The sequence below is a fragment of the Carcharhinus amblyrhynchos genome, chromosome 11 (genome assembly GCF_965287045.1).
Source record: "Carcharhinus amblyrhynchos chromosome 11, sCarAmb.v2.hapA, whole genome shotgun sequence".
In the NCBI taxonomy this organism is placed as follows: domain Eukaryota; kingdom Metazoa; phylum Chordata; class Chondrichthyes; order Carcharhiniformes; family Carcharhinidae; genus Carcharhinus; species Carcharhinus amblyrhynchos.
In genome coordinates this window covers 64,389,807-64,405,583 of record NC_137334.1, presented here as the reverse complement: position 1 = coordinate 64,405,583, position 15,777 = coordinate 64,389,807, and the positions used below count along the sequence as shown (strand labels likewise).

Sequence of the window (15,777 nt, the reverse complement as noted above, 5' to 3'; positions counted from 1 at the left end):
GCATGATGGCGCAGTGGTTCACACTGCTGCCTTACAGTGCCAGGGACCTGGGTTCAATTCTGGCCTTGGGTCACTGTCTGTGTGGAGTTTGCATGTACTCCCCGTGTCTGTGTGTTTTTCCTTTAGTGCTCTGGTTCCCTCCCACACTCCAAAGATGTGTGGGTTAGGTTGATTGGCCATGCAAAATTGTCCTAAGTCTTTAAGTTAAATACAAAGGTAACTACAAGGGTATGAATACTGAGTTACCTAAAGTATTTCAGAAAGATAGGTAAAAGATAAGAATATAGAGAAACAGCAGCGGAAGTTAGAGGATATATTTCTTAACTATTAAGAAAGTTATATTCCACCGAGAAAGAAATCCTCTTGAAGAATTGTAAACCATTCGTGGCTAACTAAGGTAGTTAAGAATGATATCTCATTGAAAGGAATGTCGTACAATAATGCCCAGATTAGTGGTAGGCCAGGAGATTAGGAACATATTAGAAACCTTTTAGAAAATGTGATTAAAAAAGAGGCGAGAAATAGATTATGGGTGGAATCTTTGATTTCCGGTGATGGATGCGGCTCACCATTGGCTATTGATAGGATAGAACAAAGGAAAGTACAGCACAGGAATAGGCCTTTCGGCCCTCCAAGGCTGTGCCGATCATGATGCCCTTGACTAAACTTAAAAAAAAGCTTCTGCCCTTACTCAGTACAAATCCTCCTTTTTCCTCCCTATTCATGTATCCATCCGGATGCCTCTTACATGTTGCTAATGTGCCTGCTTCCACCATCTCCTCTGTCAGCACATTCCAGGCACCCACCACTCTCTACGTGTAAAACATTCCCCGCACAATACTTTTCATTGTGTACCAATACATGGGACAATAATAAATCAAGGAAGGAACAGGCACAAGTTAGTTGCACATGGTATATCATGTGCCCATTTTCAGACCTTAATAATTTTCTTCCACGTTCTTTCATATTAGTGCCTTCTATTGTCCATCGAGCTTATATTGCTCTGAGTGCAGTTAATAGCTTGTGCAGCACATTTTTCAAGCACACTGTCAATCAGCACTTGCATGCCCCAGCCAGTTTAACATGCTTCTGAAAATCTTTGTACTGCCATTATTGAAAAAAATTAATGCACTTCATAACCAGTGGAAATGGTGAATCTGACTAACTGACAATTTTACTACTTTAAAACTGTGAAAAGTGGGTTATAGCAGGTGCACCTATATCGGCCAGTTTACATCCATTCCTGGTAATGGGTTTTGTAATAAACTCATTCGCAGAACAATTGCTGACACCTGCAATTTTAATTTGCAATAACAGGGGAATTAACTTTTTATGGCAAAGAAAGGAGAATATATCCCAGAAGTATTTCATCAAATTAAAGTGAGTTTTCAAAGCAGTGTTCAAAATCAAATAAAAGGAGCCATAATAAAATAATTCTGAATTTTAGAGCCATGAAGGGATTCAGCAGTTTTTTCTACCCATATGTTCACTCAACAAGCCTGTCTATGATCAATTGTAGTGGGATATTGTTTCCACTTTGGGAGCAAGCTAGACACAAATTTGCTAGTGATAGTTTTGAGAAGATTTTTTAAGATTCTGCTGAAGCTAATTTGTGTATTGCTGCATGCAAAATCTGTGACACACCAGGGCAATTGAACAATTTAATTTTGCAGAATTTTAATTCTGCTTTGAAAAAAATTCTGCTTCAAGAGTGAAAACCGGGTGAACTTTGAATTAACGCAGTTGAAATTGAGACAAAAAAAATCACTTTAATCAATATCATTTAACCATCTTTGAGTAACTCAATTTTAAATAACTGAAAATGATATTTTAAAAAATATATAGGAGCTTTATAGTGTTAACTTTATCGGAGCACAGTAATCTTTTTCTTAAAAAATGCATTCAAAAGCCTTAAAACCTATTGGTGTCCATGTGAAGGAAAGGAAGCAGTTTAATTTTTAGGTCCACTTCAAAAGCCTGCAAGCAAATGCAATGAGTGGTAACCCCCAAAGGAGACTGATCCATTTTAAGGACATGCTCAGTTTTGTAGACAGAATCAGCATGGTTTGTAAACCAGCACAAAGGATGGCAGAGACTTAATTTGCACTGAACATAAACTGAAACCTTTATACCCCCATGGGGGATCTCCACAATGTTAGAATGTAACCAGTGACAACTTTGTATCGGAAGTAATGTGACCAATGGTAACAAGCTGTAAGAGTCGGCTGACCCAGTAAACCATGGAATCAATTTAGAATGATGTGACGGTCAGCTGATTCACTATAAATAAGAACCTGTTGGGAATTGTGGGGAACTTGGATTGGCCCAGGGCGAGACCCCAAGTTTGGAGTAATGAAGTTTCTTTATTAAATACTTTCTTTGATTTATAAGTTGGAATATGTCTTGTTATATTTTTGTCTACATTTGAAGAGATCCTTCTGAAGAAGCACACAACAGGGTCATGTCTGGGTGAACTTGTTGTAAACTGGGCCAACATTGGTGCAGTTTGAAAATATGGCAGGGAGGGGGGAGATTGTAAATACATTAAGATGAATGGGTATGAACCTAATTATATCATTGGCTATGGGTAGCGAAAATCAGAAGTCACAATCTCGCAACTGAGATCCGAGACATCAGGAATTTTGCTGAACCTTAAGCTCCCCTCACCATTCCTGCGGATGGCAAGCATGGGTTCAAGATTGCCCCCACATTGTATGTTTACCCTCCAATGGCAAAATGAATAGGTATGCGGATATAGGTTAATTTACTGCCAAAGGAAAAATCTTGGCACAGTTGCTTCCTGACAAAAACAGAAACATTTACAAAGATTTTTTAAGCTAAATTCTTGTCAACTGGACATTGAGGAAGGTTTTGATAGTACGTCAAAATATGTGGATAAAATTGATAAGAAAGATGTGTAGGTTAGGTGGATTGGCCGTGCCAAAATTGTCCTTAGTGTCCCCAGATATGTAGGTTAGGGCAATTAGCAGGACAAATACAGGGATAGGGCCTGGGTAAAATGATTTGTTGAAAAGTTGATGCAGACTCAATGAGTTGAATGGCTTGCTTCTGCACTGTAGGGATTCTGTGATCCTATTCTATAATCATGATGTGCAAGAGGTAAAATCTATGAAGTGGCAAAGTGAGATGAAACTGTGGAATGCTGGAAAACACAGTGTGAGTTCCAAAAACAGATCTGAAAATGTCTAACAATCACAGATTAACAACAGAACCTCAGATAGCGGGAGGGAACAAACATTTAGCAGAAGTCCAGAAAGAGATAGAAGGGCAGGTAGAGGTTATGGCTTGACTTGAACGAGGACTACTGATCAATCCAGAATCTCCACTAGAAGTAGAAGCCCTTGTGATCAGGGATTTTGATGGCAACAAGCAAATTAGAAGGTACATTGGTGAGTGAGGAAAAACAAAAGGAGTTGCAAAGAATTTGGAGGATACTCTAACATGCCAGATGGGGGACAGCTAGCCTTATCACATAGGTGGGTACATAGGTAGCATGGAACATATAACATGTGATGGGAGATATAAAGCCAAAGGGAGATCAGTGGCTCATGATTTCAAAAAGAGAATGATGATCAGGAAGCCATAGTGGACTCCTCCACACCATTGATTTGATTTGCTTTATTATGGCATTATATTATTATGCTTTATAATGTCTTAGCATACAGTGAAAAGTATTATTTCTTGCACACTATACAGTCAAAGCATACCATTCATAGAGAAGGAAATGAGAGAGTGCCGAATGTAGTGTTACAGTCATAGCTAGGGTATAGGGAAAAATCAACTTATTGCAAGGTAGGTTCATTCAAAAGTCTGATGGCAGCAAGGAAGGAACTGTTCTTGAGTCGGTTGGTTTGTGACCTCAGGTTTTTGTATCTTTTTCTCAGTGGAAGAAGGTGGAAGAGAAAATGTCCAGGGTGTGTGCGGTCCTTAATTATGCTGGCTGCTTTGCCGAGGCAGCGTGAATTGTAGACAGAGTCAATGGATGGAAGGCTGGTTTGCATGATGGATTAGGTTATATTCACAACTCTTTGTGGTTCCTTGAAGTCTTAGGTAGAGCAGGAGACATACCAAGCTGTGATACAACCAGAAAGAATGCTTTCTATGGTGCATCTGTAAAAGTTGGTGAGAAATGTAGCTGACATGCCAAATTTCCTTAGTCTTCTGAGAAAGTAGAGGCGTTGGTGGTCTTTCTTAACAACAGTTTCGGCATGGGGGGACCAGGACAGGTTGTTGATGATCCTAAAAGCTTGAAGCTCTTGACCCTTTCCTCTTCGTCCGCATTGGTGTAGACAGAGACATGTTCTTCTGTACGCTTCCTGAAGTCGATGACGATCTCCTTTGTTTTGTTGACATTGAGGGCAAGATTATTGTTGCTGTACCAGTTCACCAGATTCTCTATCTTATTTCTGTACTCTGTCACATCATTGACTGAGATCCGACCCACTACAATGGTGTCATCGGCAAACTTGAAAATCGAGTTGGAGGGGAATTTGGCCACCCAATTATAGGAATATAAGGATTATAGTAGGGAGCTGAGAACATAGTCTTGTGGGACACTGGTGTTGAGAATGATCATGGAGGAGGTGTTGTTGCCTATCCTTACCATATCCCATCCTAGGAAAAGTGAACAAAAAGATTCTCTATATGTCTTTGACCCACATTCATGGAAATATAGGTCGATCAATAAAAGTTGCACCCTGTAGGTAACAAAGTTTCAGAGTAGTGTTTCTGTCAAAAAAGCAAGTGATGTAGAGGGGAAGCTTTAGAAATTGAACAAATATGTTTATGTATTGAATGATGCATTGAGGGTGTGATATTTCTCATTTAGGTGTGTCTTGCTGAAAGTAGGTTATATTTATCTGTTCACAGGCCCAGGAATATACTGCTGATATCGCAAAGGGAAACCCATAAGCATCTTTATGATGCATTTTAATGATTTCCAACCATAAGGTTCTGCAGAATTTGAGCCATTTGTTATAGATATGATAAAAGAGAAATTTGAACAAAGAACAACACAGCACGGGAAACAGGCCCTTCGGCCCAAAGAGCCTGTGCTGCCATCTTAACAATGTGCTTTTCCTCCTCCACCCTTGACCCATGTCTATGCTTATGGTACCCCCATTGGAAACCAGATTAAGGGGAGAATAATTTAGGGACAATTTGTTACACCAATCAGCCTAAAAGCACATCTTTGGGGTGTGGGAGGAAACCGGAGCACCCAGAGGAAACCCACACAACCACAGGGAGAATGCACAAACTCCCACAGACACTGGCCCAAATCCATGTAAAATTGGAAGTCAAGTTTGCTTTAAATATATATAGGGCGAGATTCTCCAGCCCCCAGCCGCAAGTATCCTGCTGGTAAGAAGTGGCATGTTGTTTGCTAGTGGCAGGATTCTCTGGTCCCACCGCCATCGATGGGAATTCCTATGTACGTCACCCAATGCCAGTGGGAAACCCATGGGCAGGATGCGCTGCCAGCAGGACTGGAGAATACTGTTGGCATGAATGGCTGGAGAATTCCAGCCACAGTGTTAGGCATCAGTCAGACAAGGTCAGGAATAACCTTGAATCAACAATCATATCCGGAAAGTGTTATTTGTATCCTCATAAATTGGGCCTGGTTCTCAGAGAAAGATGACCTTGCGCTCAAAGAAGGAACAGAGCAGTTAGTTGGACAGTTAAATTGGCCATTCACTTATTTGATCATTACCAGTTATGACATATTAAGACTCAGTACTATGATGAAACATTCTACAGTTGAAGAGGTTTTTGAGGGCAAATAAAATATTAAATAAATTAAGTTTGAAGAAATGTGCATTCGAGTTTCCAGCCTTAGGTGATCCAAATGATACAAAGTTGGTCTTTTTTTTAGGTGATGCATCCCATGCCAGTCGTCTGAGTGAAGATTTGAATAGAGCTGGGTTAATCATAATCTTGGAAGGGGAAATGTGGCAAGTGTTGCCCCTAGGCCTGGGAAGCCAAGAAAATAAAAAGGGTGGCTAAAAAGCACCCTTGCTGTAGAAACACTGGTGATGGCAGAAGTGATGGATATGGTATTGTCCTTCTCCAACATTCTGAAGGAAATCCTATGCAAGGACCATTCTGAGAGTGGTTCGTCCATTGAAAGCCATGCAGATAACCATTCTGTTTATTTAGAGTGTCATTGACAAAAGTTTGCGGATTGACTTTGCTAGTATAAAGGAAATGTGGAAAACAAAAAAGATGACTAAAATAAGATGGGATGATGCAAGGCACCCATTATCAAACCATTTTACAAACAGGAATGCTTTTTCAAGAAATTGTTTGACGTCCTGAAAGAGGTATGCTGAGTGCTCTGATGAATTGTAAGAAATTCGGAAAACCATTCTTTCTCTTTGTTTGCTTTGTAATTATTTAAATATATTCTAAAAATTTTGTTTAAAGAAAGAAAAGGAAATCTGTTAATAGTTGGTGATTATGTTGTTAAAAATACAAATGATTGGCAAGGTGTGATTAAGGACTATTAGCACATATAAAAAAGTCCTGCTGAGGCACAGAGTTGACAGTTGGGAGGCAGAGATCTGTAATGCTGCATCCTGAGAATAAACCTAGCACCACGAAAAGGATTGTGTTTTGTTCCACACTTCACCATTTACTTGGATCCATTTAACAATTGGGAGGCACGGTGGTACAGTTGTTCGCACCGCTGGCTCACAGCACCAGGGACCTAGGTTCGATTCCCGGCTCAGGTCACTGTCTGTGTGGAGTTTGCACATTCTCCCTGTGATTATGTGGGTTTCCTCCAGGTGTTCTGGTTTCCTCCCACAGTACAAAGATGTGTGAGTTAGGTGGATTGGCTATGATAAATTGTTCATTAGGTGTCAGGAGGATTAGCAGGGTAAATATATGGGGTTACAGGGATAGGGCCTGGGTGGGATCATTGTGGTGCAGTCCTGATGGGCCAAATGGCCTCCTTCTGCAGTGTAGGGGTTCTATGTTTATGTTTTATGTTAATTCGTGCTCCCCACTGACCTCTCGTACCACAAACAGCTCATGACTCCACTCTTCTTGTTAATCCCTATGTCTTGAAATTTGTGCACTGAGACATTTTTCACTGTCTCTTTTCATCTTCTGCAACTGGGGTTCATATTGCTGACATACTTTGATCTCGTTATTCCATTTTGTAATGGGAAAATACAAAAAGTATAAAACTGTTCACATTTCCCACATGAGATAGAAGATTCTAGGACACCATGCAGCCCATCGAGTCTGCATCGACTCACTGACAAGATCTAATTCAGGCTTTTCCCTCCACTCTAGCCGTGTAACCCCAAATATTTACCATGGCTAGTCCATCTACCCTACACATCTTTGGATACTAAGGGGCAAGTTATCAGGGCCAATCCATCTAAGCTGTACATCTTTGAACTATGGGAGGACACCAGAGCACCCAAAGGAAATCCAGGCACGCAGAACGAGAAACATTTCCACTGGTCAGAAATTTCACTTTTTTTGACAATGTGTCAAGTCAAATGGGGAGTGGATCAAACCATGGTTTTTAATAGTTGAAACATGATTTTTACTCTGTTTCATTGTCCTCTAATCTAAAGGTCAGTATTTCATTGGCCTTCTTGTTTTTTTTGTGCCCAATTGTGACAGTTTAATGATCTGTAATGATCTGGACTCCAAGTACCCCAAAGAAGATGCTTTGACCATGACGTAACTTGGGGCAGCATTTGAAAAAGATGATGACATCTCCGAGGGGAAAAATAGATTATGACATCTCCGAGGGTATGCATAATCTAATCGGAACATCAGGACAACCCTCATGTTAGTGAATGGATAGAGAGATGTGACCCCAATATAAGCTGTGAAACTTGAACCTTCCTTTATAGTGTTATCTCCTTTCTTAGTAACAGTACATATAAGCTTTCTTGCCAATCCTCTTAGTTGGCCGTTCAGTTAGTGTCAGGATATCAGATCAAGCTACCCCAGTTTCTGTAATGTGAGTCTTCCTTGGATGAAGAAAACCTGAAACAAGACCCACAATGACACCAACAGATCCACAAAATGACAGCCTAACTAAAGCACCCTGGCACTCTTCACCCTTGAGTAGGACCTTCAGAAGCTTCAAAAGCAGAAAGAGATAGCACTGGAGTTCACAGAAATGTCAGAGGAATGTGGATGCTGGTGGGGTGAAAAGTGAGGACAATGGGCACCTTATCCTGGTTTTGAGAGAGAGGAAAAGAGGTGAGAGCAGAGGCACTGGAGATGGGTCAGAAATGATTGAGAATACTGTGCTGAAGAAGAGGCTGAAAACATTGGCTCTATTCTCTCTCCATAGAAGCTGTTAGACCTGCTGAGATTTTCCAGCATTTTCTGTTTTTGTTTCAGATTCCAATATCTGCAGTAATTTACTTTTATATAAGAGAACATATTAGATAGGTGCAAGAATACTGAGAAACATTTTCTGCTAACATATATGTGGATAACAAAACTATTTCTCAACATTTAATCCAGATTTCTAAAGTAAGTCTATTCTTTGCTTTTGGAGTCTAAGGGAACATAGGAACAAGGAATAGGCCATTCAGCCCCTTGAGCCTTTTTTGGTCAGTTCGTGAGATTATGTTTAATCTGCATTCTAACTCTAAGTTATGCAGGTAAAACTACCATTCTTTTTTTAAAATTAACTCAGGAGCAACTTTGGTATAAATGATAGAATTTCCCCATCATTAACCTGTTATTTCCATATATTCACCGCTTTGAGGATAACACATTTTATCAGCAACCCAGTTACCAGCAGTTAAAATGGATGATGCAGAGTAATGGGTTAACATCAGGAGCACCTGGTACTGATATAAGAATGATCACATATCACATGAATAAGAGACTAAGATCTGAGGGGAAGCAACTGTACAACCCTGTGTTGAGTACTGAGATGTGTATAGATCTGTAAATAAACAAGAATGTTTTTTTTAATGAAAAATGGTACTAAGTAACGCTCTTGGGCAAACAGTAAAGAAACCCCATCTGGACCCTGAACCCAAGACAAAACATTGTGACAGCATATAGAGAGTAGTCATAGAGGTTTACAGCATGGAAACAGGCCCTTTGGCCCAATTTGTCCATGCCACCCAGTTTTTAACCACTAAGCTAGCCCCAATTGCCTGCATTTGGCCCATATCCCGATATATCCATCTTACCCATGTAACTGCCCAAGCACTTTTGTCCAAGACAAAATAGTACCCGCCTCTACTACTGCATCTGGCAGCTCATTCCAGACAGTCACCACCCTGTGTGTGAAAAAATGGCCTCTCTGGACCCATTTGTATCTCTCCACTCTCACCTTAAACCTTTACCCTGCAGTTTTAGACTCCCTTACCTTTGGGAATTGACTATTTACCTTAATTATGCCCCTCATTATTTTATAGACCTCTATAAGATCCCACCAACCCCTAAACCTCCTATGCTCCAGGGAAGAAAGGCATAGCCTATCCAGTCTATCCTTATAACTCAAATTATCAAGTCCTGCTAGTATCCTACTAAATCTTATTTGCCCTCTTTCTATTTATTAATATCCTTTCTATAATAGAATGGCCAGAACTGTTCACAGTATTCCAAGTATGGCCTTACTAATGTCTTGTACAATTTCAACAGGATGTCCCAACTCCTGTATTCAATGTTCTGACCAATAAAATCAAGCATCCCAAATACCTTCTTCACCGCTCTGTCCATCTGTGATTCCATTTTCAAGGAGCTATGAACCTGTACCTCAAGATCTCTGTGTTCTCTAACTCTCCCCAAATCCCTATCATTAGTTGAGTATATCCTGCCCGATTTGATCTACCAAAATGCATCACCTCACATCTATCTAAATTACATTATCTGCCAGTCATTGGCCCAGTAGCCCAATTGATCAAGAGCCCGTTGCAATCCTAGATAACCTTCTTCACTGTCCACTATGCTACCAATCTAAATGTAATCTCCAAACTTACTAACATGCCTCTTATATTCTCATACAAATCATTAATAAATAAATAACAAATAACAGTGGACCGATTTCTGAGGCACACTGCTGGACACAGGCCTCCAGTTTGAAAAACAACCCTCTGCAACCACCCTCTGTCTTCTGTCAACAAGCCAATTTTGTTTCTAATTGGCTAACTTCACTCTGGACACTGTGAGATTTAACCTTATGCAGCAACCTACCATACAGTACCTTGTCAAAGGCCTTTGCTGAAGTCCATGTAGACAATGTCAACTGCACTGCCCTCATCTACCTTTGTGGTTATCCCTTGAAAAAAACTTAATCAAATTCATGAGACATGATTTTCTATCACAAAGCCATGCTGACTGTGCCTAATCAGTTCTTGTTTCTCTAAATGCCTGTAGATCCTATCTCTCAGAATACCTTCTAACAATTTACCCAGTACAGATGTCAGGTTCACTGACCTGTAGTTTCCAGACATTTTCTTGCAGCCCTTCTTAAACAAAGGCACAACATTTGCCAACCTCCAATCTTCAGGTACCTCACATGTGACTGTCGATGATTCAAATATCTCTGCGAGGGGACCCACAATTTCCTCCCTAACCTCCCACAATGTCCTGGGATTCATTTCATCAGGTCCCAGGGATTTAGTAAATTTTAAAGACCCAGAAAAACTCCAAGAAAAGACTGCAGACTTGAAAAACGTAGAAACCCTTGGGAAAAGGGCAAGATAAAAAGATTGAAGACTCGCCCGAGAACGGAGCACCATGCATGCTCCAGATATAAACAGACACACAGACCTGGGGCGCAATTTCCCATCCCACTCACCACAGGAATCGTAATGGGCGAGGGCGAACCATGCAAAAGTCCTGACCTCAGTTGGGAATCTCCAGCCTTGGGGTGAGCTGGAAAATCCCACCCGAGAGTCCGGACACCAATGACTAGAGATCACAATCTGACAAACAAACTACTGAAGTAGCAATGTAAATAAAAGCTGAAGGTAAATGTGGAGTTTAGATTGCCACTGCCAGAACCACCCTGAAGTGCTGGAGGATTATAACATTCTCAACACTGGGACAATTGGAGCAAAAGGTTCTCCACAAAGAGATCAACTTCAGGTTTGCATGAGAAAAAGATATAAAAGTCTGAGATCACATAGCAACCAACACAAGGACAGTTTCTTCCCTGCTGCCATCAGATGATTGAACGGTCTTACCATTTTTTAGGCTGATTTTTCTCTACACCCTAGCTAAGACTGTAACATTATATTCTGCACCCCCTCCTTTCACCCTCCCCTGTGTACTTTGTGAACACTATGTTTTGTCTGGGAAGTGCACAACAAACAATACTTTTTACTGTGTACCAATACATGTGACAATAATAAATCAAATCAAATCAAATTATGCAGTAGGGACCATAAACAACATTGCTATTGAATGACTGGGCATCAGTGAGGCTTCGGGCTTGTGTGAGAAATTCAGCCTGGAATTTGATTCATAATTCAGTGTTCAAAAATCTTGACCATTGAACAAGCAAGATTTAGCAAGAGGAGTCAAAAACCAGGCGAAGCTATGACCTCCTTTATAAATGATGTGTACAGATTTGTGGAGAATTGTGACTCTGGGATCCTCGCAAATGGAGGAAGATTTAATTACCAGAAAGGTTGTACAAATAGCATGTCAGGCCAAGCTTAGAAAGCTAAACTGAGTGGTTGTTTATGGGAAAAATAATGTCTCTTGAAACTATTCAAGGCAGCATGGTGGACAATGGTTAGCACTGGTGCATCAAAGCACCAGGGACCCGAGTTCAATTCCTGCCTTGGGTGATTGTCTGCATAGAGTTTGCACATTTTCTCTGTGTCTGTGTGGGTTTCCGCTGGGTGCTCCAGTTTCCTCCCACAATCCAAAGGTGTGCAGGTTAGCTGGATAGGTCATGATCAATTGCCCCTTAGTTTCCCAACATGTGTGGGTTTGATGGATCCCATTGCAGAGATTGGTGAGAGAACATGTCAAGTCTTCCAGCGACGACCTAATTAATGATGTACTTGGGTGTTATGCACCATATTCCGTGGTGGGGCAGGCCTAATGGTACATATCTCTCATCATAAATGAACGCCATATTGAAAAGATACTCAATATCATAGACCACTGTTGAAGAAAGAATATGTATCTCCTGAATTGAAAATGGACTTCTAGAAACGTTCAGAAGCTGGAAAAATGATCTCCCTCTAGGATACTAAAGTTGGATGGTTCTCCTGCTCCCCCCAACCATTACTGTGGTATTCTGGGATCCAGGGTTGATAGTGGCCTCCATTCTTGTCTCCTGAGGTAGCCTCTGGCATTGGTCAAGTGAATCTCAACATCTGCACATCATGTTATAGAACCCTACAGTGCAGAAAGAGGCCCTTCGGCCCATTGAGTCTGCATCGAACACAATCCCACCCAGGTCCTACCCCCATAACCCTACATATTATACCCACTAATCTCTCTAACCTACACATCCCTGGACACTAAGGGGCAATTTCTTAACATGGCCAATCAACTTAACCCGCACATCTTTGGACTGTGGGAGGGAAATGGAGTACCCGGAGGAAACCCACGCAGACACGAGGAAAATGTGCAAACTTCACACAGACAGTGACCCGAGCCGGGAATCGAACCCAGGACCCTGGAGCTGTGAAGCAGCAGTGCTAACCACAGTGCTACCGTGCCGCCCCTAAACGCATATGTTATACCATATGTGTTTTGTGCCAATATCACAGAGAACCTGGTGTGGGAGATGGGCCTTTATCTGTATGCTATTAACAGGATGCTAATTACTTTCACACATTCTGGCATGTTTTTCAGCCTGCCATGGTAGCACCAGTGGATGATCTCACTGTAAATTCACAATGACACAAAACCAAGTTCTGGGTCTGCCACCATATTCTTCACCAACACCTGCTAATGAACCCATTGGTGGGGCTTTGGGAGAATTCTGCCCAATGTCTCAGATGTAGGAATGCATGGAAGGAGTAGTAATAAGGGGAGGCAGTGACTGGGATATTTTCATCAGACTAATAATCCAGGAGCCCAGGCTAATGCTCTGGAAGTGTGGGTTTAAATTCCACCGTGACAGATAGTGGAATTTGAACACATTAAATATCTGGAATTAAAAGTCTAATGATGACCATGAAGCCATTGTTGATTGTCCAAAAAAACCTCATCTGGTTCACTTCAGGTAAGGAACTCTGCTGGCCTGGCCTACATGAGGCTCTAGACCCACAGTGATATGATTGTCTCTGAACTCGCCTCTAAAATGGCCTCACAATCCATTCAGTTTAAGGGCAATTAGGGATGGACAACAAATGTTGACCTTCTCAGCGATGTCCGCATTTCATAAATGATTTTTTAAAAACATTCCATGTGGACGACATTGCCGCACACAGTTTATCAAGGGAAGGCACGACTGTCAAGTGGGAACAATTTTCAAAGTCCTATAAACCGATTTGACGTTAAGCAACAAATGTGAATTGGCAAAGCCCATTATAAAATGTGCCTGAGGCATTATAAAACCCACATCGTGCAAGCTTCAGGAATTATGGCTGACCCAAATAAACCCAAGGTTCTTTGAGAGTTCCCAAAGCCTAGAAACATCTGAAAAATTACAAACATTCCTAGGGGTGGTCAATCAAGTTCTTGGCAAAAATCAGAGATCAACTTTGACAGCTATTGGGACAGGGTCAACAATGATGCTGTAATGTGAACCAGCTAAATGCTTTTGACAAGATCAAACATCTAATTTCACCTGAAATTCTAACACTCCATAATCCAGAGTGACCAACAATTGTAGCAGTAGCCACATTATCTATAGGCTTGAATACAGTGTTATTTCTAGTTCAAAAAGATGGACAAAAACAATTCATTCATTACACCTCCACATGTCTCATGAATACAGAGAAGAGCTATGCAACCATTGAGAAAGAAGCATTAGCAGCCACATGATACACTCTCTGATTATGCCATGGAATTAAGGTTTAAAATTGAAACTGATCACAAGCCTTTGGTTATTCATCTTAATCTTAGAGAAATAGCAAAAATGCCACTTGGATTGAGCATTTTTATTGGAGACTTGTGAGATACGATTCAATTACTGAGTATGTTTAACAGAAGTACTAGACAAGAGTGGATGCATTAGTAAGAGTACTAGTGGAAGAAATCAAGATGGAAGATTTAAACTTCAGTGAGAAAACAAGCCATTGAGAGGAAATTATAGAAAATTAAACAAGCACAACAACAGGGTTCTGAGTGTATCAAATAAGAAAGTATTGCCAGAATAGATGGCCATATTGTATTCCTAACAACACAATTCTTTGCCAATTCTTCAAACAGAGAAAACATCTCATAATTATTGATGGTTTCTTAGCTTTTAACAACACACTAAAGCTCTTAAATTCGATAGTCTACAACAAATCCATGAAGTTCACTGGAGGACAGTGAAAGGTCGAGCAAGAATCCAGCAGTCAGTCTGGTGGCCTGGCATCAGGTCACTCCATTGAAGAGTTAATGATGAATTTCCTTATGTATGCAATGAATAGGCAACAGCAGAGTGAACCACTGGTACCTCCAGTTTTCCTCTTTGAGGCCATGGCAGTACCTAGTTTTGGATTTCTTTGTATTTAAAGGCAAAGATTTCACCAGCATCATTGACTACTACTACAGATGATTTGAAGTGAGTAGAATGCACAGTATCACGTTGGAAACAGTCATTTCATCACTAAAGTAAATCTTCACTACACATGTTCTGGTGTCAGACAACAGTCTCCAGTTTTTTAATGAGCTGTTCCACAACTTTGTGCATGTAGGTATGGTTTTGTGCAAGTGACTAATTTGCCTAGATATGTTCAGTCACACAGAGGAGCAGAAAGTGAAAGTCAAGCAATCATGGAATTGATTGAAAAGAACAAAGGTATTGGGGTCAATTTTCCCACAAAAAACTGAGGCACACCTAGTGGAATGGATTTATGGCACTCTGTGCTCCACAGAGTCTGTGGGGGGAATCATGCTGGTAAGGGAGGAGTGGGGCCTAATCCCAACTGAGCTGTGCTACTCGAGCATGCAGTGAGTCAGGAAAATCACACCCATGAACTTAGCCCTTCTTCACTATAGAACTTCTCCAATAAAAAAAAAGTTCTTGTCATCAGAACTATTGATGGGAAAATGGTTGTAAATACAGCTGCCAGCTCTACAATAAACATCACAACCCTACATTTCCTCAGTTGGTCGTGAGGAAATTAGGAAACATGAGGAGCAAAAAAGAGACAATCAAGCTGATAATTTCAACTTCAGACACAGAACAATGTCGACGCTTGAAAATGCTACAGCCCATGGAGAGAGTGTAGATGCAAGACCAACAGGAATGAGACATTGAAATAGAAAGAGCTCTATAACCAAGATCTTAATGAATTAAAGCCTAGCAAAAACATTTCTAAAGGAAGTAAATAGCCTTGATATCACTGGAAGGAAATTGATGGTACCTTGGACATACTATGTAAATCTGATCAGAGACAAGGAACATCAGAAACAAGTAGAAACTCTACAACTACCCAGGTGGAAGACATTCCAATCAAATGATGAAAAAGTACAGTTTATCCTCGATCTCAAAATGAAATCAGGACTAGATCAGGGAGATTAGTCAAGGCACCACACAGACTAATCCTGTGAAGTTGGAGACTTTGTAGAGAGATGTAGGAGGTTGTATAGAATTGAGATAAAGACTTGGGGTGGACATTGAGTAAATAGTTAACA

General features: G+C 40.8%; 1 protein-coding gene across 1 annotated transcript in view; it reads left to right on the top strand.

Annotated features, from left to right (window-relative positions):
* Positions 1-15,777, top strand: part of dpp10 (dipeptidyl peptidase like 10) — a 763,552-nt gene that overhangs the window by 355,966 nt on the left and 391,809 nt on the right. The gene's annotated exons all lie outside the window — the stretch shown is intronic.